At 44.3% G+C, this 24138-nt stretch overlaps 1 protein-coding gene across 2 annotated transcripts in view; it reads left to right on the top strand.

The window, feature by feature from the left end:
- Nucleotides 1–24138, top strand: part of LOC127007373 (serine/arginine repetitive matrix protein 2-like) — a 114574-nt gene that overhangs the window by 13077 nt on the left and 77359 nt on the right. Inside the window, exon 1 of one of the 2 annotated variants that reach the window (XM_050878269.1) lies at nucleotides 12520–12585. The exons of the other annotated variant lie outside the window; for it this stretch is intronic. The gene's annotated coding sequence lies outside the window, so the exon portion shown is untranslated. Of the gene's footprint in view, nucleotides 1–12519; nucleotides 12586–24138 lie in introns of those variants that run through there. 2 annotated transcript variants of the gene reach the window in all.

Below are 24138 nucleotides of genomic sequence, written 5' to 3'. Positions count from 1 at the left end.
CACTAATATTTCTTTCTTCTATTGTTTTCTCTCCTCATTTATCTTCTCATTTCTTCCCTTCCTTCAAAATATTCTCCTTTCTCTTTTCTTCCTCTTCCTCTTTAATATCCCACACTGTTTATTATCTTGTTTTTTCTTGTTTATTCTTTTCTTAATTAACACCTTTTCTTCCCTCTCACCATCATCACCACCACCTCCATCACCACCATCTTCATCACCTTCGCCTCTCTGCCCCTCTTTGGTCAACCTGTCTGGCCATGCAACACCTTGTTTGTCTGGTGGTGGTGGTGGTGGTGGTGGTGGTGACGTCAATGGAATTATACATGACCGGAGGGTGGTGGTGGTGGTTGTGGTGGTGATGGTGGTGGTGGTGGTGGTGTTTTTGTTGTTGTTTTTGTTGATGATGATAACGATTTTTTTCTTTCTTTTTTTCTGTATTTTTTTCTCCTATTTCTACTCCCCTCTTCTCCCTTGTCCCCGTTATTTCTCTCTTCTATCTTCCTCTTTCTCTCCTCTCCCATCTCCCTTTTTATCTTTCTTCCTCTCTCTTTCTCCCTATTCCTCCTTTCATTTCTTCCCTACCTTCAAAATACTTCCTTCTTTCTCTCTTCTTCTATCTCCCTTTTTCTCTTTTTCTTCCTCTCTTCTTATTCCTCCTTTCATTTCCTCCTTACATTTAAACCCATCTTCCCCGCCCATTTTCTTTTCCCACTTTCCTCTTCTATTTCCTCCATTCTCTTTCCTCTCGCTTCCTCCGGTACATCCGGCCTCTTCCTTTTTCTTCCTCTTTCTCTCTTCCCCTTCTCTCTTTACCGGATCCTCTTTTTCTCTTGTTTTCTCTTTCTCCTCTTCTTCCTCATTATCATCTTCCCTTTTCTCTACTTCCCCTGTTTTACCTCTTCCTCCTCTTCCTCACTTTCTCCTCTCTCCATCTCTCTCTTCTCTCCCGCATCTTCTTTTCCCTTCTCCTCCTATTTAAATCCCAGTAGCGTCCTCCTCCCCCTCCTCTTCCTCTTCCTTTTCCTCCCGCTCTTCTCCTCCCTCCCTCTCCCCTCTCTCCCTTCTTCCCTCCTTCGTAACTTTCACCGCATCTTCTCTCCCGCCTTTTTTTTCCTCCCTCCCTTCCCTCCCTCCTTCCCTTCCTTCTCCCTTCCCTCCTTGCCCCTCTCTCCCCCTCTTCCTCTCCTCTCCTCCAATAAAGACCAATCGTGTGTGTGTGTGTGTGTGTATGTGTGTGTGTGTGTGTGTGTGTGTGTGTGTGTGTGTGTGTGTGTGTGTGTCAACATTTTAACAATTTAACTAACCTACAATTTGTTTCACTCAATCATCCATTTTTTTTTTGTCGTCATATTGTACAGAAAACATGTCCGATTTAAACGCCAAAACACTTTATATTTATTTTTCTGATTATTTTTTTTCTTTTATCTGGTAACATTTTTTTACTTATTTATTTATTTTCTGGTTATGGCGAATGTGTCAGTTTGTTTATGTTGTTTTGTTTGTTTTGCTTGGATGATCATCTTCACAAATACTCCTCTTTTGTTGTGTTGTTTGTCTTTACTGTTAATAATTCTTCTTCTTCTTCTCTGTGTTTCTTTCTCATTCTTTTGATTTGTTTTTCTTCCTTGTGTTTCCTGATTCCCTTTTTGTTTCATTTTTTTTTGTTCTTTCCTTCCTGTTCTGTTTCCTTTCCCTTTCTTTTCCCTTTCTCTTGCTGCTTGTTTTCCTGATGTAATTACCGGCGAGGAAAAAGAGGAGGAGGAGGAGGAAGAGGAGGAGGAGGAGGAGGAGGAGGAGGAGGAGGAGGAAACAAGTAAAGAGTGGAAGATGTCTGCAAACTACTACTACTACTACTACTACTACTACTACTACTACTACTACTACTACTACTACTACCACTACTACCACTACTACTACTACTACTACTACTACAACAACAACAACAACAGCATCTCAAACCTCTTCTCACCCTCCACCTCCACCTCCACCACCACCACCGCCACTATACCACTCCATCATCACCACCACCTCCACTCCATCACCGTCATCACCGCCCCCGTTGCATGATCCCCTCGTCTTCCTTTTACCTCTTCTTTACCTCTCCCTCTTCTCTCCCTCACCTCTTCTTCTTTCTTCTCTCTCCTCCATTCCTTCATTTCCTCTTCCTCTTTCCTTCCCTCCTCTCCCTCATTCAGTCATTCCTCACTTGTCTCCTGTATTTTCTTCTTCTTCTTCTTCTTCTTCTTCTTCTTCTTCTTCTTTTCCACCATCATCACCACCACTATTATCCATTCTTGATCCCCTCCTCTTTATTATTCCTCTTAAAACACATCCTCTGCCCCTCCTCCTCCTCCTCTTCCCCTCCCCTTCTCCTCCCCCTCTTCTTCCCTTCTCCCCATTATCATTTTGCCGGCCGAGTATTCACATTTTATTTTATTTTCTTCGCAACTCCTCGCCATCTTCGTTACGTCACCTCCGCTTGGGGTTTGGAAGAGGGGGAAGGGAGGGAGAGGATGGGGAAGGGAAGGAAGGGGGATGGGAAGGGGATGGGAGAAGATGAGCTGCTTACGACATCTCCCTCCCTCCCTTCCCCCTTCCCCCTTCTTCCGTGCCGTGAGGAAGTGGAAGGGAAACGAAGGGAGGAAGGAGGAAGGAAGGAAGGAAAGAGTGGGGGTGGAAGGCAAGAAGGAAGGGAGGGAGGAACGAAGAAGGCAAGGGGAGGAAAGGGGAAAGAAACGGAAAAGAATGGAAGGGAAAATGAGGAAAAAAAGGAACAGAGAGAGAGAGAGAGAGAGAGAGAGAGAGAGAGAGAGAGAGAGAGAGAGAGAGAGAAGTTTAGGCTTATGATAGACAGGACTAAGACGTGTGTGTGTGTGTGTGTGTGTGTGTGTGTGCGCCATAAAACTACGCTTTGAGAGTCAATCCTGGAGAGAGAGAGAGAGAGAGAGAGAGAGAGAGAGAGAGAGAGAGAGAGAGAGATGCAGAAAAGAGTGTCTGTGGCGGCACACACACACACACACACACACACACACACACACACACGGTGTTAAAAGTTGTATTTCCTTTTAAATTGCTTTCCTTCTCTTCCTTCATATTTTCTTTCATTATCCTATTATTGTCATTTCCTCTTGTTTTCCTTCCTCTTCCTTTTTCCCTCCTCCTCCTCCTCCTCCTCCTCCTCCTCTTCCTTTCCTCCACTCATGTGCTACACTTTCTCTCTTATTGTAGTCATTGTTTTTATTTGTTTTTATTCTTTCAGTTCCCCATTATCTCTCTCTCTCTCTCTCTCTCTCTCTCTCTCTCTCTCTCTCTCTCTCTCTCTCTCAGACCCAGTTCCCGGCAAATTAAAGTTGGTGATATTAAAGATTTTTCCTTTGTAATTTGAACACGAAAAAGGAGGAATTGTGGGAGGAAGGGAGGGAGGGAAGAGGAAGGGAGAGAGGGGAGGGAGGAATAGACGGAGGGAGGGAAGGGAGAGAGTGGAAGGAACGGAGGGATAGAGCGTTTAAGATTGGAGGGAAGATGAGAGAAAATGATGAGGGGAGGAACTGAGAAAAGAAGTAAATGAAAAGAGGGAAATATGAAATGGAGGTACCGAAGTGAATGGAGGGAGAGGAAGAGAAGATGAGATAAAGAGAGGAGAGGAGAAAAGAAAGGTGGATAGGAAGAGAGGAAAAGAGAAAAAATGAAGTGGTAGGAAGAGAGAATAAGATGGAGGAAACAAGGGAAGAAAGAAGAGGAGAAAGAGGGAGAGGAAATGGAAGGAGAGAGGAGAGAAGAAAGGAGGGAATGGAGGATGGAAGGAGAGGAAGGGAGAGATAAAGAGAGAGGGAAAGATATAAAGAAGAGAGAAGAAAGGGAAAGAGAAAAGATGGAAGAAGAGAAGGGAATGAGAAATAACGAGAGAGAGGGAGAGGAAGAAAGAAAGGGAGGACGGGAGAGATTCAGAGAGGGGAGAGAAAGGGAAAGAGAAAAGATGGAAGAAGAGAAGGGAATGAGAAACAACGAGAGAGGGAAAGTAAGAAAGAGAGGGAGGAAGGGAGAGATTCCGAGAGAGGAGAGAACAAGGAGGTGGAATTGGGAGAGAAGAGGATTGAGGGAGAGAGGAAAGAGGGGGAGGCAACAGAGTGATAATTAGAGCGACTTTACACCCACAAAACCGAGACGCCGCGCTGAAAAACCACAATATTAAGAGGAGGAGGAGGAGGAGGAGGAAGAGTTCACGGTAGGGGGCCAGCAGTGGGAGGTATTCTCTTCGTTTCCTGTGCGCTTCTTTCTTATCTTCTCATATTTTCTTCTTCCTTTTCTTATTCTTTCTTCTTTTTCTTCTTTTTTCCTTTTGTTCTTCTTTCTTCTTGTTCGTGTTCTTTTTTTTCTTTTTTTTCTTGTTTTTCATTTCATTCTTTTTGTTCTTGGGTTTCCTGTTCTTGTTCTTGTTTTTCTTCATCATCATCATCATCTTCTTCTTCCTCTTCTTCTTCTTCTTCTTTTTCTTCTTCTTCTTCTTCTTTTTCTTCTTCTTCTTCTTCTTGTTCTTGTTCTTCATCTTCTTTTCTCCTCCTAATTACGAATCGTCACAGCGTATCGTTATTTCTAGTTCTCGAGTTAAATCTGGAGCCACAACAACAACAACAACAACAACAACAACAACAACTTGGAGTGATCGACATAATTTAAACTCTTCCAGGTACTTAAAGACCTTCATTAACCCCCCCCCCCCTCCTCCACCCCTCTACCCCACCCCTTGCATAGTCTTCTTTTTCCAATGTGAAGAGGTTTGAAGCCACTAGAGTCGTTCATCGTGTGTCCGTGTCCTCAACGTTGCTATCGGTCTCGTGGCGCGTCGCTGTACTCTCAAGCACCTCGATGTCACTCTTGTATTTAGCGACGTGCCAGATTGCCGTACTCAGCCCAGCGTTGCCAAATTATCGTACTCATCGCATTGCATTTTCGTAGTTTCTGACCGATAACTATAGCAAAAACAAACAAACACTCATCAATAAATAGGAGATTTAACGCTAACTTCAATTTCCTATCGTTATTTGTGTAGGTAGGAAAGTTTGAGGCTTAAAAGTAATAAATACGATGTGGTGAATACGATAATCTGGCAACGCTGACTCAGCCTCTCATATTTACCGATTTCCAACCCCAAAGCTGTCTCCTGGGCCCCAATAACGATATCCATTCATGGTTATCGTTAAAATAGTTAATTCCTGATGTTTACTGGCAATAGTTATGGTTCGCTTTCGGCTCTCACAGCACATATTTTCAAAGTCCACAAAGGAAAATAGTCGGGTTCCCAGGAGTGTTTTTCATATCCGTGGTGCAGAAAGAAGCCTTGTTAAACTATCACTAGGCTCACAAAACTGCCTATGGAAATACTAATACAACCTCTTTTTGTTCTTCTTGTTTTTTTTGTTCTTCATTTTTCTTTTCTTCTTCGCGTAGCCATGGTTACAGAGGCCTTGTCAAACTATCACTAGGCTCACAAAACTGCCCATGGAAATACTAATACAACCTCTGGGAAAGCCTTATTAAATGTGTGTGTGTGTGTGTGTGTGTGTGTGTGTGTGTGTGTGTGTGTGTGTAAGCCACGAACTGTTTAAGAATATAGCCCGTATTCTTAAACATCTCTGCGCCTCAGCTCGCCTGTGTGAAGAGCCTCTCGTAGAAATTGTTGGGATTTCCATGGACTGTTTTGAAATCACATTGATAGTTTTACACGACCTGTGCAACCTCTGCGATGGGGAAATTCACCCAAGAAAACCCGGTTAATCTTCACCGTGGCCTTGGGAAGTAGTCGTGATGGGAGCTCGAGACGTTTAAAAATATGGATGTATGGGGCCAGAATAGGGCACCTAACGTCACCAAATGTGGGGTGCAAACTTGGCGGAGGGACTGTTTTCGTGCAACCATAGGCGGAAGTGGGCTAAAGATTATCCTATCCAGATATTTTGTTCTTATTTATTAATGATCCACGAGACATCGTAGAATTAAATTAAAGTATGTGCTTATCTTTGTATTCATTCATACACACACTGGTAATATTTCTGTGGTGTCTGATTCACTTATTTGAATGAAATTCTATTGTGATAAACAGTCACAAATTCGTGTCAGTAGTAAAAATGAAACTAGTAATGTTAGTTTTGCCTCCATGAAATATACACAAATAGATCAATATGAAAGCTCACAAAGTCACAATAAGTGACATCACCTGCTTTGCGCAGTAAAAATATGCTATTTAAGGTTTCTGAGACCCGCAAAATGGCGTGCGGTGCTGCCTCGGGGCCACAGTTGTCGTATTAAATATATACGTATTTTCATATTATTGTTCTGTTGTTTATTCAATCTTCTGTTCAAGAAAAAGAATACTCATAATTCTAGTTAGTTTTTGGTTATAAGGATTCCTTACGAAATACAATTATAACATCACCGCCAATAAGTTAGGAAACGTCCTGAATCCTGGATCGACTACGGTGATGTTCGGTGCGCCTCTTCATGGGGTAGTCCTGGTGAGGTCATTCCACGAGCTACAATACATGAACCTCTCACCTCCTCTATATCTCTTCTTCACCTCTCCATTCCCTCTCCCTTGCCACATACTTCCCTTTTCTCCATTCCTCCTTCCCTTCCTCTTCTCTTTCCTCTCTTATTCAACGAGAGGAGAGAAGACGTAGATGGATGTGTGGAGATAACAGAGTATATGGGAAGAGAGAGATGAGAAAGGGAAAGAGAGAAGAGTAAAGATGATTTAAAAGAAAGTGTGGAGAGACGAAGAAGAAGAAAGAAGAGAAAAGAAGGAAAGAGATGTCATAATAATTACTCTCTTCCCTTCACACTCCTCCCTTTGCTCTCCCTCCCTTCTCTCCCCTTTACCTCCCTTCTCTCCCCTTCCTTTCCTTACCTCTCTTTCCTCCACTCTCCCTTTGTCAATAATATCGTCGTTTTAGCTGATTTACCCTCTCTCTCTCTCTCTCTCTCTCTCTCTCTCTCTCTCTCTCTCTCGTCCCTGCCTCTTTCTTCTCTTCCCAATTCCCGTTTTCTATAACATTAGTTGCGTATCATTTTCGGGCGTATCCTTCTCTTCTTTTTATTTGTGACTTTGCTGTCTTTTCATCATTTCTGTTCTCTCTCCTTCAGCTTTTTCTTCTCCTCCTCTCTATCTCTCTCCTTTCTCTTCGTATTGGTGTTAGGCGTTAATATCTCTTTTCATTATTTCTCTCTCTCTCTCTCTCTCTCTCTCTCTCTCTCTCTCTCTCTCTCTCTCTCTCTCTCTCTCTCTCTCTCTCTCTCTCTTCTGTTCGTTTTGCTGTTATGTGTTAATCCCTCTTCAGTTGGTATTGTTTTGTGTCTCTTTCTTCCATCTTTCTTTCCTCCTCTCTGTTTCTCTCCTCTCTTCGTTTTGCTATCTTGAGTTTATCCCTCTTCTGTTGCTGTTATTTTGTGTCTCTTTCCTCCACACACACGTAACACAACATGGCTCGAGGCTTCACGCTGACTCCCACACAAGACTTTTATTATTTTCTCTCCTTTGACTCGAAAGCTCTTTACAAGGAGCAGAATGAGGACACAACTCTCTCTCTCTCTCTCTCTCTCTCTCTCTCTCTCTCTCTCTCTCTCTCTCTCTCTCTCTCTCGCTCGCTCGCTCATGGACTTCTTTGCACAAATCAATCAGCAAACAGACAGACAGACAGACAGATAGACAAAGACGGGCGCCCCTTGACCTCTGCCTTCCCATGCCCCCCCCCCAAAAAAAATGTCAATGAAATCTTAAGAAAAAAAAGAAAAATTGTCTTGACTTCGAAGTGGTGGTGGTGGTGGTGGTGACTGTCATATTGGGGGTGATGTTAAGTTTGAGGTCAGCATTCCTTTGTGGTGATGAGATAAGTGGTGGTGATGATAGTGGAGGTGGTGATGGTGCTAATTGTGGGTACGATGAAAAGTATGGTGATGGTTATTGGTGATGATGATGATAATGATTCCAGTGGTGATTGTTTTGATAGTAGTGGTGATGGTGGTGATGATGGTGATAGCAGCGACGAAGAGAGCGATGGTGGTGATGTTTAGTGTTGGGTGATAATTCTCTGTGGTGGCAGTGGTGATGATGATTGTGGTAGCAATGATAAAAAATGGTGGTGGTGATAGTGGTGGTGATGCTGATAGTGGTGATGGTGGTGATAGTGATGATACTGATGGTGGTGGTGGTGGTGGTGATAGTGGTGCTGATGCTGATGGTGGTGATGGTGGTGATAGTGATGATGGTGGTGATAGTGATGATGGTGGTGGTGGTGGTGGTGGTGCTGATGATGCTGATGGTGGTGGTGGTGGTGGTGCTGATGATGCTGATGGTGGTGGTGGTGGTGGTGAGGCAGCTCCCGCTATACTTCGCTTTTTTCACCCCTGTTATAATGGGTGAGAGGGGAAAGGCGGGAAGGTGAGGGAGGGGAGGGGAGGGAAGAAGGGGGAGGGAGGGAAGTGAGATGAGGGGAGGGAAGGGAGAAAAGAGGGGGAGGGGAGGTAGGGGAGGAAAAAGAGGGGCAGGGGAGGGGGGGTCGTGACGGGAAAGTGGTAGCGGGGGGAAGGGACCTTCACCTCGCACGACCCCCAACACTACCACGTGTGTGTGTGTGTGTGTGTGTGTGTGTGTGTGTGTGTGTGTGTGTGTGTGTTTGAGCGGAGGGACAAGTGGCTGACATATCACGATTGGATATCTCTCTCTCTCTCTCGTCTTACATCCCCAAAACACACTATAAAAGATTTCTCTCTCCCTCCATTCTCTCGTAACTGCGTATTTCTTCTCTCCTCTCCTATTCCCCTCTCTTCCCCTTTTTTTTCCCTCCACTCCTCCCTTCCTTCCATTCTATTTATTCCCTTATCTATTTTCCTCTTTCCCTACCTCCATTCTCTCCCCTCCTATTTCCCTCTCCTCCCCTTTTTTTTCCCTCCATTCCTCCCTTCCTTCCATTCTATTTATTCCCTTATCTATTTTCCTCTTTCCCTACCTCCATTCTCTCCCCTCCTATTTCCCTCTCCTCCCCTTTTTTTTTCCTCCATTCCTCCCTTCCTTCCATTGTATTTATTCCCTTATCTATTTTCCTCATTCTCTACCTCCATTCTCTCCCCTTCTTTCTGTATCTTCCCTCCCGAACAGTAACAGTCATCATACAGCCATACAGACAACAAGGGTAGCATACGGTGGGTACGACTTTAACTTATTCAAGAGGAGAGTATCAAGAGTTCAAGACACCTCTTCACCCGAAATTGACCTCTCTTTTGGCCTCTCGTTCTTACTGCTTTGGCTCGGAACAGCATCTAGCGGATTTTTTTATTTTATTTAGCTTTTGCCCTTGAGCCACCTCCCTTGCTGTAACTTAAACCCTCTGCAGGTCGTATACTTGAGGAACTGAATCTTGGGGTCGCTATCAGCAGTGACCTCTAAAGGGGGTATTACACTGGGCAAATTTTCCGTGGATCTTCAGCCAAACCAAGATTTTCGCTAGCGTGGTTCTTTCTCATTTGTTTCTTGTTATTGCTGCTGCTGATGATGGTGAGTAATACCGTCGTCCTTCGGGGAAATCTACGGTAGCTTTGGAAGATCGTGGACATGTCAGAAATCCACGGAAATCTGAGAACCACGCCAGCGGAAATCGTGGTTTGACTGAAGATCCACGGAGAGTTTGCCCAGTGTAATAGCCCCTTAATTAAGCATACAAAGCACTGTTGGTTTATCCTCTCCTTTCCTCTCTTGCTTCTCCTCTCTCTTCTCTCCCATGTTTCCGCCTCCCTCACCTCCTCTCTTCTCCTGTTCTTTCCTGCCCCCTTGCCTCCTTTCTCTATCAGCAGTAACTTGAACCATAAAAAGTACTGTCGGTTTATCTTCTCATCTCTTCTCCTTTCCTCTCTTCCTCTTCCATGTTTCCGCTTCCCTCATCGTTCATATTCTCCTGTCTTTTCCCTTTTATTCTCTCGTCTCTTCCTTCTCCTCCCTATTCTCTCCCATGGTTCCGCTTCCCTCATCTCCTCTCTTCTCCTATCCTTTCCCTTCTCCCTGCCTCTCCTTCCTCCATGACAGCGCATAACGTAACTTGTAGGAAATGACGGGGACTATCTTTTGCGTAAGCTGCCTTTGTGAATACGTTTAATTAAGTTGAATGAGGAGGCGAGGAGAGAATGGGAGGAATGTGACTCTTTTATGCTGTTTAGACGGTGATGTAAAAATAAGCGGGAGAGAGAGAGAGAGAGAGAGAGAGAGAGAGAGAGAGAGAGAGAGAGAGAGAGAGAGAGAGAGAGAGAGAGAGAGAGAGAGAGAGAGAGAGAGAGAGAGAGAGAGAGAGAGAGAGAGAGAGAGAGAGAGAGAGAGAGAGAGAGAGAGAGAGAGAGAGAGAGAGAGAGAGAGAGAGAGAGAGAGAGAGACTTATTCTTCTCGTCAACAGCCTCTGTAAATCAGTTTTTATGTAGTATTATGAACCGAAAATTTGATGATATGATTTGGTTGATGATGGTAATAATGATAATAATAATGATGCTTGAGGGGGTTAAAGTACATACCATAGACGTATAAGCTAATATGAATAGATAAAATAATAGAATAATAGAGAGAATGATAGAATCTAACCCTGTGATACATACATACATATACACAGTTGATTTCACCGAGAGTATCGCAGGGGAGGCTACACAAACACTATGAGGAAAGGATTATCTTCACAGGGGGGGAGAGTGGATAAGGAGTGGAGGGAGGAGAGTGTAGGTGGTGGTGGTGGTGGTGGTGATGATGATGGAGGGAAAGTAGTGTATTGGTGTTGAGGGTGTTGTGAGGATGAGACGGCGACCCGGATATGACATCAACTCCATCAACACCATCTTCACCACCACCACCACCACTACTGTTTATATCACCATCACCACCAGCAGCAACAATACAGCAATCACAGTCATCATCACCATTCCCTCTTCTGTCATCACCACCATCATCGCTATCATCTTCCACAGCACTATCACGAAAATCACCACCACCTCCATCATCACCACCACTTTTCTTGGCCGATAGATTTGTGTCTGTGGTGGTGATCTCTCTCTCTCTCTCTCTCTCTCTCTCTCTCTCTCTCTCTCTGTGTGTGTGTGTGTGGGTGGGTGTGGGTGTGTTATTTTTACTTTCCCCGCGATGGATTACAGATGGCCGGACACACACACACACACACACACACAGCCCCCTCCCCCCCACACATTGCCCCTTCCCCTACACACGCCGTACAGTAAAAAAAAAAAAAAAAAAAGCCACACGTCTCCTTTCTTTTCCCACGGCACTTCATAGATGGACGACAGGAAGCGACCGCACGTCCTAATCGCTCAATCTTCCGCCCTGAAACACATGTCGTCAAATGAGGATAACAGGAGGGCGCAGCTTAATAGTGGTCATTTTTCACGGCGGTAACCACGACACTAATTCATCAAAGAGAAAGAAACAGAAAAAGGGAAGGAAGGGTAATAGTATTGATAGTAACAGTAGTAGTAGTAGTGGTAATAGTAGTAGTAGTAGTAGTAGTAGGAGGAGGAGGAGGAGGAGGGCGGTAACCAGGAGGAAGAAGGTACATTTTGACAGTAATAATCTTGACTAATCCATCAAAGAAACAAAACTAGACAAGGAGGAGAATAAGGAGGAGGAGGAAGAGGAAGAAGAGGAGGATAAAGAGGAGGAAGCTACATTTTGACAGTAATAATCTTGACTAATCCATCAAAGAAACAAAAACAGACACGGAGGAGAATGAGGAAAAAGGAAAAAGAGGAAGAAAAGGAGATTAAGGAAGAGGAGGAAGTCCCACTTTTCACAAACTCAATTACTGTGGTCAAAGTCTTCCTTGTTACGTCTTATTTTCTTGACCCCATTTTAGGTGACATGCGTTTTGGTGGACCTTTAAATTAACTCTACAGAGAAAATGGGAGGTGAACGGTGGGTGGGTGGGCTTTAAACGGACCGACAACCCATACCACCCACCCCCTGCCCCGCCCATTCCACTCCTCCCCTAACCCATTACTTACTTGCTTCATCCCACCCACTCCCTACTCCCCATTCCATCCCTCCCCCTAACCCTTAACTCATTACTTCCTTCACCCAAACCACCCCCTGCCCCCTCAACTCTCCATTTCTCCCTACCCACCCCAACCCATCCCTCTCCTCCCCCTACCTACCCACGAGAATGGAGACAGAGACAAAGACGAAAATTAAAAAAAAGAAAGGAAGAGAGAAAGAGAAAAATGAGAAAAAAAATATATAAAACGAAAGGAGAAACGAAGAGAAAGAGAAAGAGAAATAGGGGTGATGTTAGCAGCGAGTAGCGGGCTTTTTTTTATTTTATTATTATTTACTTTTTTGTGTGCCCTTGAGCTGTCTCCTTTGTTGTAAAAAAATGATGATAACAATGATGATCAGGCTATAAGGAATCAGGTCCCCGAAGGCAATGTGTATACCAATGAAGTTATTTTTCTCTCTTTCCAGAAGGTATGTGAGAGGGAGCTATTGTCGCCGCAGGAAGCCCATCGTGCGGGATCACATTTAGCAAGCAAGTTTATTATAGCGTCTCAACAGTAAGTATAGAAAAAGTTCCATATTATGTTCTAGGAAGCGATGATGTTGTAGCAATCATTTGGAGGCAATCAGTAGAAATTATCCACCTGTTGAGACGAGAGTCAGCTCCAGGGAGTGCCGCCAGGGCTATTTCGTTACCTCTGCTTTGTTATAGTGTTGTTAGTGTTGTTTTAGCGTGTGTTGTTATAGTGTTGTTATGGCATGTGTTGTTAGTGTTATTGTAGTGTTGTTATGGTATGTGTTGTTAGTGTTTTTAAAATTTGTTATAGTGTGTGAAGTTATAGTGTGTTCTCGCCTCGTGCTATCGGCGGGGTGACGCAATATTCGTCTCCTGCTTCCTGGTCCTTCGGTGGTGGCTGCTCAGGCGGACTGTTTACGACGGCTTGTGTTTGTGCTTGACGGGAGTGGAAGCAAGAAACAGGGAGTGAGTGACGGGTAGAGGAGGGGTGGTAAGGATGTGGTGTGGGTGGCGCGTGCATGCGACTGTGTGGGTGTGGTCACGGGTTGGTATTTACTCAGTCACTCACGCATTGCTATTTAAATCACTCACTCGTCTCGTTGAATGTCAGTCAGGCAGTCAATCAGCCACTCACGCCACTGCTTGAAGTCTCTCGTCATCTTACTCATTTAAATGTCAAGTTGTTAGTCAGCCACTCAGTCAGGCAGCCAGTCAGTCAATCAGTCAGTCAGGTAGTCACTTACACACCTTCAGACAAGCCTCTCAGATTCACTTCATTAATATCAGTCCTCCTCCTCCTTCTCATTATCATCATCATTATTATTATTATCTTTTTTTCATTATGTCGTCATTTTCAAGTTTTCATTCATTAATAACGGCTGTCCCGCATGTGTGTGTGTGTGTGTGTGTGTGTGTGTGTGTGTGTGTGTGTGTGTGTGTTTCATTAACTATGTGTGTGTACCTCGTTTGCATAGTCCGCGAAGGCCACACACACACACACACACACACACACACACACACACACACACACACACACACACACACACACACACACACACACACCGCAAGTCGTGAGCAATCCCTCCCTCCTTCTCCACCACACCTTCGTCCACCACACGCCCCTTACACCCCCCCACCTTCCCTTCACCTCCCTCCACCTCCCCTTCACCTCCCTTTCACCCCTGTCCACCTCCCTTTCACACCTGTCCACCTCCCTTTCACACCTGTCCACCTCCCTTTCACCCCTGTTCACCTCCCTTTCACCCCTGTCCACCTCCCTTTCACACCTGTCCACCTCCCTTTCACCCCTGTCCACCTCCCTTTCACACCTGTCCACCTCCCTTTCGACTCCTCCACCTCCCCTTCACCCCTGTCCACCTCCTCCTTCACCCCCCCCTCCACTCACGCCCTTGCTCGGTATTGTCACATCCGCCCCTTGCAACGCCCATCCATTTCTTGCGACACGCGCCATTAGCTTGGCCTCGAGGGCGGGAAGGAGCGGCACTCAGCCCGTGTTTGCGCCCGGCGACTCGTCTTCAGCAGGGGAGGAACGAACAAGTTGAAAAGAAAGGAAGAGAAAAAAAAAATAAAAGGTTTCGCAAATAGCCCCTTTCGTTTCGGTGGAGAGCTTGGTAATGGTGGCTGCGGTGGTGGTGATGGTGGTAGTGGTTTTGGTGGTGGTAGTGGCTTTGGTGGTAGTGGTGGCGGCTTCGTTGGTGGTGGTCAAGGAGATTGTGGTGGTGGTGGTCACAGAGGTTGTGGTGGTAATGGTGGTGAGTCTGGTGTTGGTGGTGGTAGTGGTTTCGGTGGTGATAGTGGCTTCGGTGGTGGTGGTGGTCAAGAGGGTTGTGGTGGTAATGGTGGTGAGTCTGGTGGTGGTGATGGTCGTTCTGCTGCCCTCCCTTCGACTTTTAAGCTGCCCCTCCACTTACAAGGAGAAGAAAACCACTTAACATATGTCCCCACTTTGTAGGAGAGAAAAAAAATCGCTCATAACCCCCACTTGGTAAGATAAATGACCGTAAATTTAACTGACCAATAACTATTTATCATAATGGAGACACAGGCAAATTATTATGTACTTCAGTTTTAACTTTTTACTTATTTATTCATATCTTTATTTATTTATTCATCTCTGACTCGGTAGCTTTGTGTGCGGTCGTTTAATATAATGACAAAATATTCTACGTGACCTCCTAATTTGCTTTTATTACTGATGTGTTTATTTATTTATTTTCAACTATATATATGCTGGTGTGTGTGTGTGTGTGTGTGTGTGTGTGTGTGTGTGTGTGTGTGTGTGTGTGTGTGCGCGGGCGTGTGTGTGTGTGTGTGTGTGTGTGTGTGTGTGTGTGTGTAAATTCCACATTATAACAAGGAGAAAAGGAAGAGGTGAAAGCAGGTGAGGAATGCGTTGCTTACAGGTGTGTGTGTGTGTGTGTGTGTGTGTGTGTGTGTGTGTGTGTGTGTGTGTGTGTGTGTGTGTGTGTGTGAGTGTAAAAAATAGTAGTAGTAGTAGTAGTAGTAGTAGTAGTAGTAGTAGTAGTAGTAGTAGTAGTAGTAGTAGTAGTAGTAGTAGTAGTAGTAGTAGTAGTAGTAGTAGTAGTAGTAGTAGTAGTAGTAGTAGTAGCAGTAGTAGTAGTAGTAGTAATAGTAGTAGTAGTAGTAGTAGTAGAACCCAAAGTAATAGTAGTGCAGCGCCAGTAACAACAACAACAACAACAACAACAACAACAACAACAACAACAACCCCAACAACAACACCCAAAGAAACAAACCTTAGAAATAATAACAGAAAAATATTTAGATTGAGGGAAAGTTTTGATATACACACTGGACGCGTTTCTCCTTTCCTCCCCCTTCCCCTCCCCCCCTTCCCTCCTCCCCCTCCTTTCCCCCTTCCCTCCAGCACTGGTCAGGGTTGGAAAAGCTAAATTACCACGTTGTTAAGATCCCCTTCGGCGACATGTTAAGGAGGGGAGAGTTGAAGGGAGGAAGGGGAAAGGGGAGGGGAGGAAGGGGAGGGAAGGGTTTGTATGGAGGAGGAGGAAGGAAGGAAAGGTTGGAGGTCTCCGTAGTGGAAATAAGGAGATATGGAGAAATAGGAGGAGGAGGAGGAGGATGAGGTGGAGGAGGGAAAGAAGGGGAGGGTTGTCCATGGGGAGGGAGAAAAAATGGAGGTCTTGCTGGTGGAAATAAGATGTAGAAATAAGGGAATGGGGACGAGGAGGCGGAGGAGAAGGAGGAAGGAAGGAAGGAAGGATGGGGGAGGATCTTTTGTGGAATGGGTGAAAGGTTTGGAGGTCTTGCTAGTGGAAGTAAATAGTTATGTGGAAATAGAAGGAGGAGGAGGAGGAGGAGGAGGAGGAGGAGGAGGAGGAGGAAGATCTTATATGGAGAGGAATTTAGAGGTCTTATTAGTGGAAATGAGCTATGTAGTAATAGGAAGAGGAGGAGGAGGAGGAAGAGGAGGACGAGGACGAGGAGGAGGAGGACGAGAAATAAGACGGGGAGGGAGAGTAATATATAAAACAAAAGAGAAAAATTAAGAGAGAAGATGATGATGAAGAAAATGTAGAGTAAAAAGAATGAAGTAAATAAACATCAAGAGGGAGAGAATGGAACACACAGGGCCACAAGGAGTCTGCAAGAGGTCAGTCGTCCCACACAAGGCAGCTCCTGTAGACCTAACATACCTATCCTTTCTTGTGGGGAAATGCAAAGGGGGAAGATAGGGAAAAAATGAAGAGTATTTGAGAGAATATAAGCAGAAGTAAAAGTAAAGGAAGGAAGAAGGTTATTTGAAGAAAGACAGGAGGGGGAGGAAGAAGGGGAGTAAGGAAAAGGAAGAAGGGGATCACTAGCTATAGATGAAGAAGGGGAACTGTTTTTGAGGGGAGATAAGGAGAAATAAAGATAAAGAGATAAGAAGGAAGGTTATTTTAAGTGAGAGAGGAGGGCGAGGAAGAAATGGGGAGCACTAGCTATAGAGAAAAGGGAAGAGTCATTTTGAGGGGGGATGAGAAGTAAAGGTAAAGGGAGGAGGAGGAGGAGGAAGGTTATATTTAGGAAGAGAGGAGGGGGGTGAGGAGGGGAAGGGGTAGGGTGAGGAGGAAGGGGGGAGGGCACTAGCTAGGCATAATTAATAGAGGACATTTCTTGCTGGCCTTGGCGTGTCTCTCCCTCTCTCCCTTCACCCCCCTCTCCCCCCCTCCCCTCCTACCCTTCTCTTCCCTCCCTCCCTCTTCTCCCTCTCGCAACTGTCCTTCCCATTATGCCTGCCGTTCCTTCTCCTTCATCCTTGTTATTCTCATATATACAGCTGCTACACACCTCCCCTTGCACACCTGTCACCTTCATTTATGTAATTACTTGTTTATATACCTATTTTCCACATTACACATCTGCATCCAAGTTATTATGGCACTTCCACATGTGTTTTTTTCTTTGTATATCTGATTCACTCTCACACGTGTCTAATTGCCATACCTGTGACACCTGTATGCTAGATTCTCTTTTCTTATACCTGAGACTTAATGCTCGTACACCTGATCCTTCCTTACCTGATACTTTTTTCTTCATTCGTTTCCTGATCCTTTTTCTTTCCTTTCCTTATTGTTTTTCTCCTTCTCCTTTTCTCCTTTCTTTTTCCTCCTTCCCTGATCTTTCCTCCTTCCTTACCTTTTCCCTTCTCCTTCCTTACCTATTTCCTTCGTTTTCTGATCCTTTTCCTTTCCTTACCTTATTTTTTTCTCCTTTATCTGAACTTTCTCTGTTGACACCTGATCCTTTTTCCTTCCATTCTGATCCTTCCTCCTTCCTTACCTTTTCCCTCCTCCTTCCTTTCGCATATCCTTCGTTTCCTGATCCTTTTTCTTTCCTTACCTTATTATTTTTCTCCTTTATCTGAACTTTCTCTTTTGACACCTGATCCTCCCTCCTTCCTTACCTATTTTATTCGTTTCCTGAATCCTTTTTCTTTCCTTACCTAATCCCTTTCTCCCTTACCTGACCTTTCAACTATGGCACCTGATCCCATGACACACCTGATCCATCTTCCCTCCTTCCCTTCTTCTCTTTCTTTGCCTATTCCCTTTTTTTTTACCCATTTTCTTTCCTCACCTAATCCTTTTTCTTCCTTGCCTGACCTTTCTCCCTTGGCATCTGATCCTTCTCCTTCCTCACCTTATTTCCTTCTCTTCCTGATCCTTTCGTTTTCTTTACCTAATACCTTTCCTCCCTAACATGAACTTTCTCCTTTGACATCTGATCCTACGACGCCTTCTCCATCCTCCTTCACTCCTTCCCTGATCTTTTCTCCTTCCTTACCTCTTCCTTCCTCCTCCTTCACCTGTCCAATTACCTCACCTGCTTAATTGCCTCACCTGTAAAATCTAAACTCTTACTCATTATCTTCAACCCGAGACACGCGCAGGTGAAGGTCGACTCTCTCTCTCTCTCTCTCTCTCTCTCTGTCCTCGCTTTAGCCGGATAGACGACCGACTTTCACGCGCCAAGCTTGAATTATTTATTTCTACACACACACACACACACACACACACACACACACACACACACACACACACACACACATGCGCGCGACTTTCATATCCTATTTGGTTGTTTGCTTGTTGTCAATGTGTGTGTAGAAAATACCAAACTTTTGCACAATGTCCCCAAATTAATAAACAAACAAACAAGTAAACAAAGAAAGAAAGTAAGTGGAAAGGAACGGAATGAGATCTGTCAAGGTGGGAACTCTCTCTCTCTCTCTCTCTCTCTCTCTCTCTCTCTCTCTCTCTCTCTCTCTCTCTCTCTGTCTTGCAAATATATGTACGGGACCTGTGCAGCGCTTTTTTAACGAAGTATATACACACCTGTTGCGCGCTTGCAGGACGTTATCAGGCGAGACAACGCGAATTAACGGGACCGCTGCTTCTGTTGTATCGCATTACGTTTTCTAGGACGCGCATAAAAAGGGAAACTGAAGCAAAAAGATAAATGTGCCAGTTCTCGTTTTCTTTATTTCCCGCGTTATGCATGACCGGAGAGAGAGAGAGAGAGAGAGAGAGAGAGAGAGAGAGAGAGAGAGAGAGAGAGAGAGAGAGAGAGAGAGAGAGAGAGAGAGAGAGAGAGAGAGAGAGAGAGAGAGAGAGAGAGAGAGAGAGAGAGAGAGAACTTGCAGAAACAAAGAGAAAAACAAACAGGGAGAAAAAAAAGAGACAGACAGTATGAAAATAAAAGAAAGAAATGAAAACCAAGAGAGAGAGAGAGAGAGAGAGAGAGAGAGAGAGAGAGAGAGAGAGAGAGAGAGAGAGAGAGAGAGAGAGAGAGAGAGAGAGAGAGAGAGAGAGAGAGAGAGAGAGAGAGAGAATGGAGATGTTACTAGTTCACGGTCAAATGTTGTTTTTTTTCTCTCTCTCGTGACCTTCATTATTGGAGTTGTTATTGTTCTTGATGAAAATTAATAACGAGAGAGAGAGAGAGAGAGAGAGAGAGAGAGAGAGAGAGAGAGAGAGAGAGAGAGAGAGAGAGAGAGAGAGAGAGAGAGAGAGAGAGATTGGTCTTGGTCAAAAGGGGAGAGGTAATGGTCGGGGAGGACAAAGAAAACGAAGAGGTGAGGTGAAAGTGGGAGGGAGAGAAAAAAAAAGTGGGAGGGAGAAAAAAAAAGTGGGAGGGAGAGAGGGAGAGAGAGAAAAAAAAAGATTACAGATACTGAACCATTTATTTGCCCCAGAACCAACTCTTGAGGGGGAGGGGGGGATAGAAAGGGGGATTGAAATGCTTAGGGGAGGGGATGAAAAGGGGGAAAATGGAATGAATGACTGCTTAAGGTGAGTAGGAAGGAGGGAGGAGGTGGTAAGGGGAGGAAAAGTTGGAAAGGGGTGCTGGAAGGGTAAGGGGGAGGGGAAATAGATGCTAAGGGGAAGGGGGTTTTAAGGGGAAACGGGTGAAGGGTGTAAGAGAATGATAAATAGGGATAGGAAGGGGGAGGGGGGTTTCTATAGGGGAGCAGGAAGGGGACGGGGTGCTAGAGGGGAGGGGTTAAAGGGAAGAGAGGCTAAAGGGAAGGCGTTTTTAAGGAGAAGCAGGTAAGAGGTGTAAGGGAATGATTAAGGGGAACAAGAGAAGATGGCGCCACTATAAACACTTGCCTGCGTCAATACGGGCTGGGGCCGACTACCATCTAGGCCCCTCAAGCAAGCCTACAGGCGTTATAGGCGTAGACGTAAAAAAAAAAAAAAAGAAAAGGAAGAAGGGAATGCTCAAGAGGAAGAGGGAGGAAAGAGGGGTTTTCAAAGGAGAGGGTGAAGGGGAGGAACGGGAGGGGAAAGGGGGAAGGGGGAAGAGGTGTAAGGGAGGGGGTTCTAATGGGGAGGGGTGGCTTTCTATTGCCCCAAACCAGAGCCTGCAGCGAAGAAATGGGGGTCGGGGTGGAGCACATCCGGGGTGGGGCTGGTCTAAACAGGGCACTATGTCACCGCAGGGATTGGCACAAGGGCAGGGCAGGGCAAGGCAGGGTAGAGTAGGGATGGGCAGGGTAGGGTAAGAAAGGGAAGGGTTGGGTATAGGGTAAGGCATGGGAGTGTAGGAAAATGTAAGGTAGGGTAAGGTAAGGCAGGGTATGGTGAGGGTTGGGTACGGTAGGGTAAGATAAGGTAGGGTAGGGTAGGGGTAAGGTTGAGATAGGGTGGGGTAGGGTAAGGTAAGGTAGGGTAAGGTAAGACAAGTGCATGTTCCGGGTGGGTCTGCACACACACACACACACACACACACACACACACACACACACACACACAAGGGTCACACAGGAGCGGTGGGTCAATGGCAATCGTGTTTATGGCTCCCCTCCCCCCCTCCCCCCCTCTTCCCCCCCCCCCGTAAGACGCTGACCATGGGAAAGCAGAAATGGTCAGCGTTAAGCGGATTGAACAGTTAACGTGATGGACCGATTAGAGCAAAGAAAATGAAAAAAAGAAAAGCGGATTTGGAAATGAAGAGAGACGGAAAATTTAATAATAACAGGAAGCCAGCAGTGAGTCAACGGTATATAAGTGATTGGACGGCGGCGGCGGTGATTGTGGTGGTGGTGGTGTTTGTGGAGCGGCATTGTGGAGTCTTGTTGTTTTTTTCTTTGTTTTATTATGATTTTTTTTCATTAATTTTTTTCAAGGTGTTTGTGGTTTGGGTTTCTTTTCATTTTCCCTTTGTTTTATGTTGATTTTTTTTTCGTTAATTTTTTTCCAAGGTGTTTGTGGATTGGATTCCATTTGTATTTTTGTTCTTTTTTGTTTTGTTTTCTTATTTTTCCTATTTTTCATTTTTTTCATGGTGTTTGTGGACTGAATTTCTTTTGTTTTTCCTTTTGTTTTATTATGATTTTTTTGTTTTATATTTATTTTATTTTTTCCGTGCTAAGATTGTGTCGTGTTGTGTTGTGTTGTGATGTATCGTGTTGTGTTTAATGTCGAGTGTTTTATTTTGTTTGCCCTTTCCCGTTTGTCTTGTTTACCTGTCATCTCTTCTCACCTCTGTCATCAATTTTTCTTCCTTCTCTCTATTGCCTTTCCATTCAATCAATCTTTTTTTCCTCATAATTTTTCAGCATCATCGAGAAAGTCAGTCGTTAGTTGTCACCTCACAGCTTTTTTTTTATCTTCTTTTTTATCATTCCGTTTGTCACTTTTTTTTTTCTATCAATCTTCTCTTTTCTCTTCGTTTTTTTCAGCATCATCGACAAATTCAGTCATTAGTTGTCATCGCATCATTATTTGTTTCTTTTTTCATCTTCATTTCATCTTTACTTTTGTCACTTTTTTTTCTATCAGACTATCTTCTCTTTTCTCTTCGTTTTTTCAGCATCATCGACAAATTCAGCCATTAGTTGTCACCGCATCATTATTTGTTTCTTTTTTCATCTTCTTTTTTATCATTCCTTTTGTCACTTTTTTTCTATCAATCTTCTCTTTTTCTCTTAATTTTTCAGCATCATCGACAAATTCAGTCAGCGATTATATCATTTTTTGTTTCTTTTTCATCTTCTTTTTCATCATTCCTTTTGTCACTTTTTTCTATCAGTCTTCTCTTTTCTCTTAATTTTTCAGCATCATCGACAAATTCAGTCAGCGATTATAGTCACCTCAACTCTTGCTTTGTTTCTTTTTCTTATTTCTTTTTCTAACTTTTTGTTATTTTACTGGTAATCTTTTTTTTCTTCAATTTTCAGTATCATCGACAAATTTCAGCCACTGCTTGTCGTTTCCACATATCTGTTTTGTTTCTTTTTATTTTTCTACTATTCTTGCCAACTTTCCTCCTTTTTTTCCTGCCTCTTTCTTCTTTTTCTGTTCTCCATCTCTTCGCCTTTCAGCAGCTGCGGGAAATTTTCTCGGCGGTTGTTTTCTCGAGCCTTGACCGCTCCAGGTGCGACAGCTTTTGTGTTTCTGCTGATGACGAAACTAGAAAAAAAAAACGTAGAAGTTATAACCACCAGCCTTGGCATAAACACACACACACACACACACACAGTACAGTCACACACACACACACACACACACACACACACACACACACACACACACACACACACGCACCAAGACAATATAATAATCAGTAAATGTCATTAGCAAAACGGAAATACATAAAAACAACGGCAACAAAAAAGGGAGAAAGTAAAACGGAGTGAAATGTGAAACTTGTAGAGTAAAAATACCTTTAATTAAATCACGTCGCGTTCTTACCTTGTACGTCTCGCCAACAGGTGTGTGTTTACCTGGCCTGGAAGGAGGAGGAGGAGGAGGAGGAGGAGGTTCTTGTATGGAAAGGAAGTTGGTCTTACTGGTGCCAATGATATATGAAGAAATAGGAATAGGGGAAGAAGGAGGAGGAGGAGGAGGAGGGAGAGTAGAAGATTAAGAAGAGGAAAAATAAGAGAGCAAAAAAAAAGAAGATGGAAAAGAAGATGATGATGATGATGATGAGGGAGAAGACGAAGAAGAAAAAGAAGAAAAAGGAGAAGAAAACAAGAATCGAAAAGAACGTAAATAAGCGGAAAACGAGGAGATAAAGGAAGATGAAAATGAGTAACGTTAGGAAGAGGAGGAGGAGGAGGAGGAGGAGGAAGAGGAGGAGGAGGAGGAGGAGGAGGACCTTTTCACCCCGTCAACCCACCTCTTGATCACCAGAATCGAATCCCTTTTGTCTGGCGTGTTTTTTTCTTTCTTTATTTATTTTTCTCATTTTTTTGTCTATATTTTTTCCATTCGTTATTTCTGCCTATTAATCTTTTTTTTTCCTCTTTGTTGCTTCCTTTCTTCCTTTCTTTCTATGTTTATTTGTTTATATTGTGTCTGTCTTTTTTCCATTTCCTTCTTTTTTTCTTTGATCTTTCTTCCTGTATTTTTTTTCTTTCCTCGTTTTTTCTTTTTCTTTCTCTCTCTCGGATCACTTTGACACTTTTATGACCTTTATTTAACATTGGGGGGTGGTGGTGGGGGGAGAGATTCGAGGTTAGAGAAAGAAAGAAAGAAAGAAAGAAAGAAAGAAAAAATTATGAAACAGGTCCTTTATCAATCCTATGCAGAGAGAGAGAGAGAGAGAGAGAGAGAGAGAGAGAGAGAGAGAGAGAGAGAGAGAGAGAGAGAGAGAGAGAGAGAGAGAGAGAGAGAGAGAGAGAGAGAAGTGAAGGGAAATATGACGTGGAAGTGTCCATTGTAGGTTTAAGATCTTTAAGTATACCCCACACCACCACCACCGCCACCACCACCATCACCACCATCACCAACCTAACCCACTACAACCACCATCACCACCACCACCACCACCTCCTCTGCTTACTCACCACCACCACCTGCTGTTGTTGTTTTTGTTACCCCTGCTGCTGCTACCCAGGCTTGCCATCTTGATATAAGTGGAAGGGAGCGAGAGAGAGAGGAGGGAGGAGGGGGGATGAGAGGGGGAGGGGCACTACCACCACCACCACCACCACTGCCACCACTGCTGCCAACCCTTCCGGCACCCCCACACGCCTGCCCTTGGAGCCTGCCACAGAGTCCTACAGGGGCGCCACCAAGGCCTTGATAGCATTGTACTACGTGGAGTTGGAGTCCATGAATGATACAGGAGATAGGGAGGGAGAGAGGAAAGGTGGGAGGGAGGGAGATAGGGAGGGAGAGAGGAAAGGAGGAAGGGAGGGAGATAAGGATGAGAGAGAGAGAGAGAGAGAGAGAGAGAGAGAGAGAGAGAGAGAGAGAGAGAGAGAGAGAGAGAGAGAGAGAGAGAGAGAGAGAGAGAGAGAGAGAGAGAGAGAGAGAGAGAGAGAGAGAGAGAGAGAGAGAGAGAGAGAGGAAGTAGTTCATTGAAATTGGATAAAAGTATAAAGAAATTAGTGAACAAAGAAAAAAAGAAAACATAGAGAAGAAAGAAAGAGTTTAAGAAAGGAAGGAAGGAAGGAAGGAAAAAGTTGACACAAAGAGATCACACACAGGGAAGGAAGGAAGAAAGGAAGGAAAAGATAGACAAAGAAGGAAGGAAGAAAGGAACACACAGATAACAAAGAACAGGAAGGAGGAAGAAGGGGAGGAAGGAAGCAATA

This window comes from Eriocheir sinensis, chromosome 35, assembly GCF_024679095.1.
Source record: "Eriocheir sinensis breed Jianghai 21 chromosome 35, ASM2467909v1, whole genome shotgun sequence".
Classification (NCBI taxonomy): domain Eukaryota; kingdom Metazoa; phylum Arthropoda; class Malacostraca; order Decapoda; family Varunidae; genus Eriocheir; species Eriocheir sinensis.
This window is presented reverse-complemented; position numbering and strand designations above follow the sequence as displayed.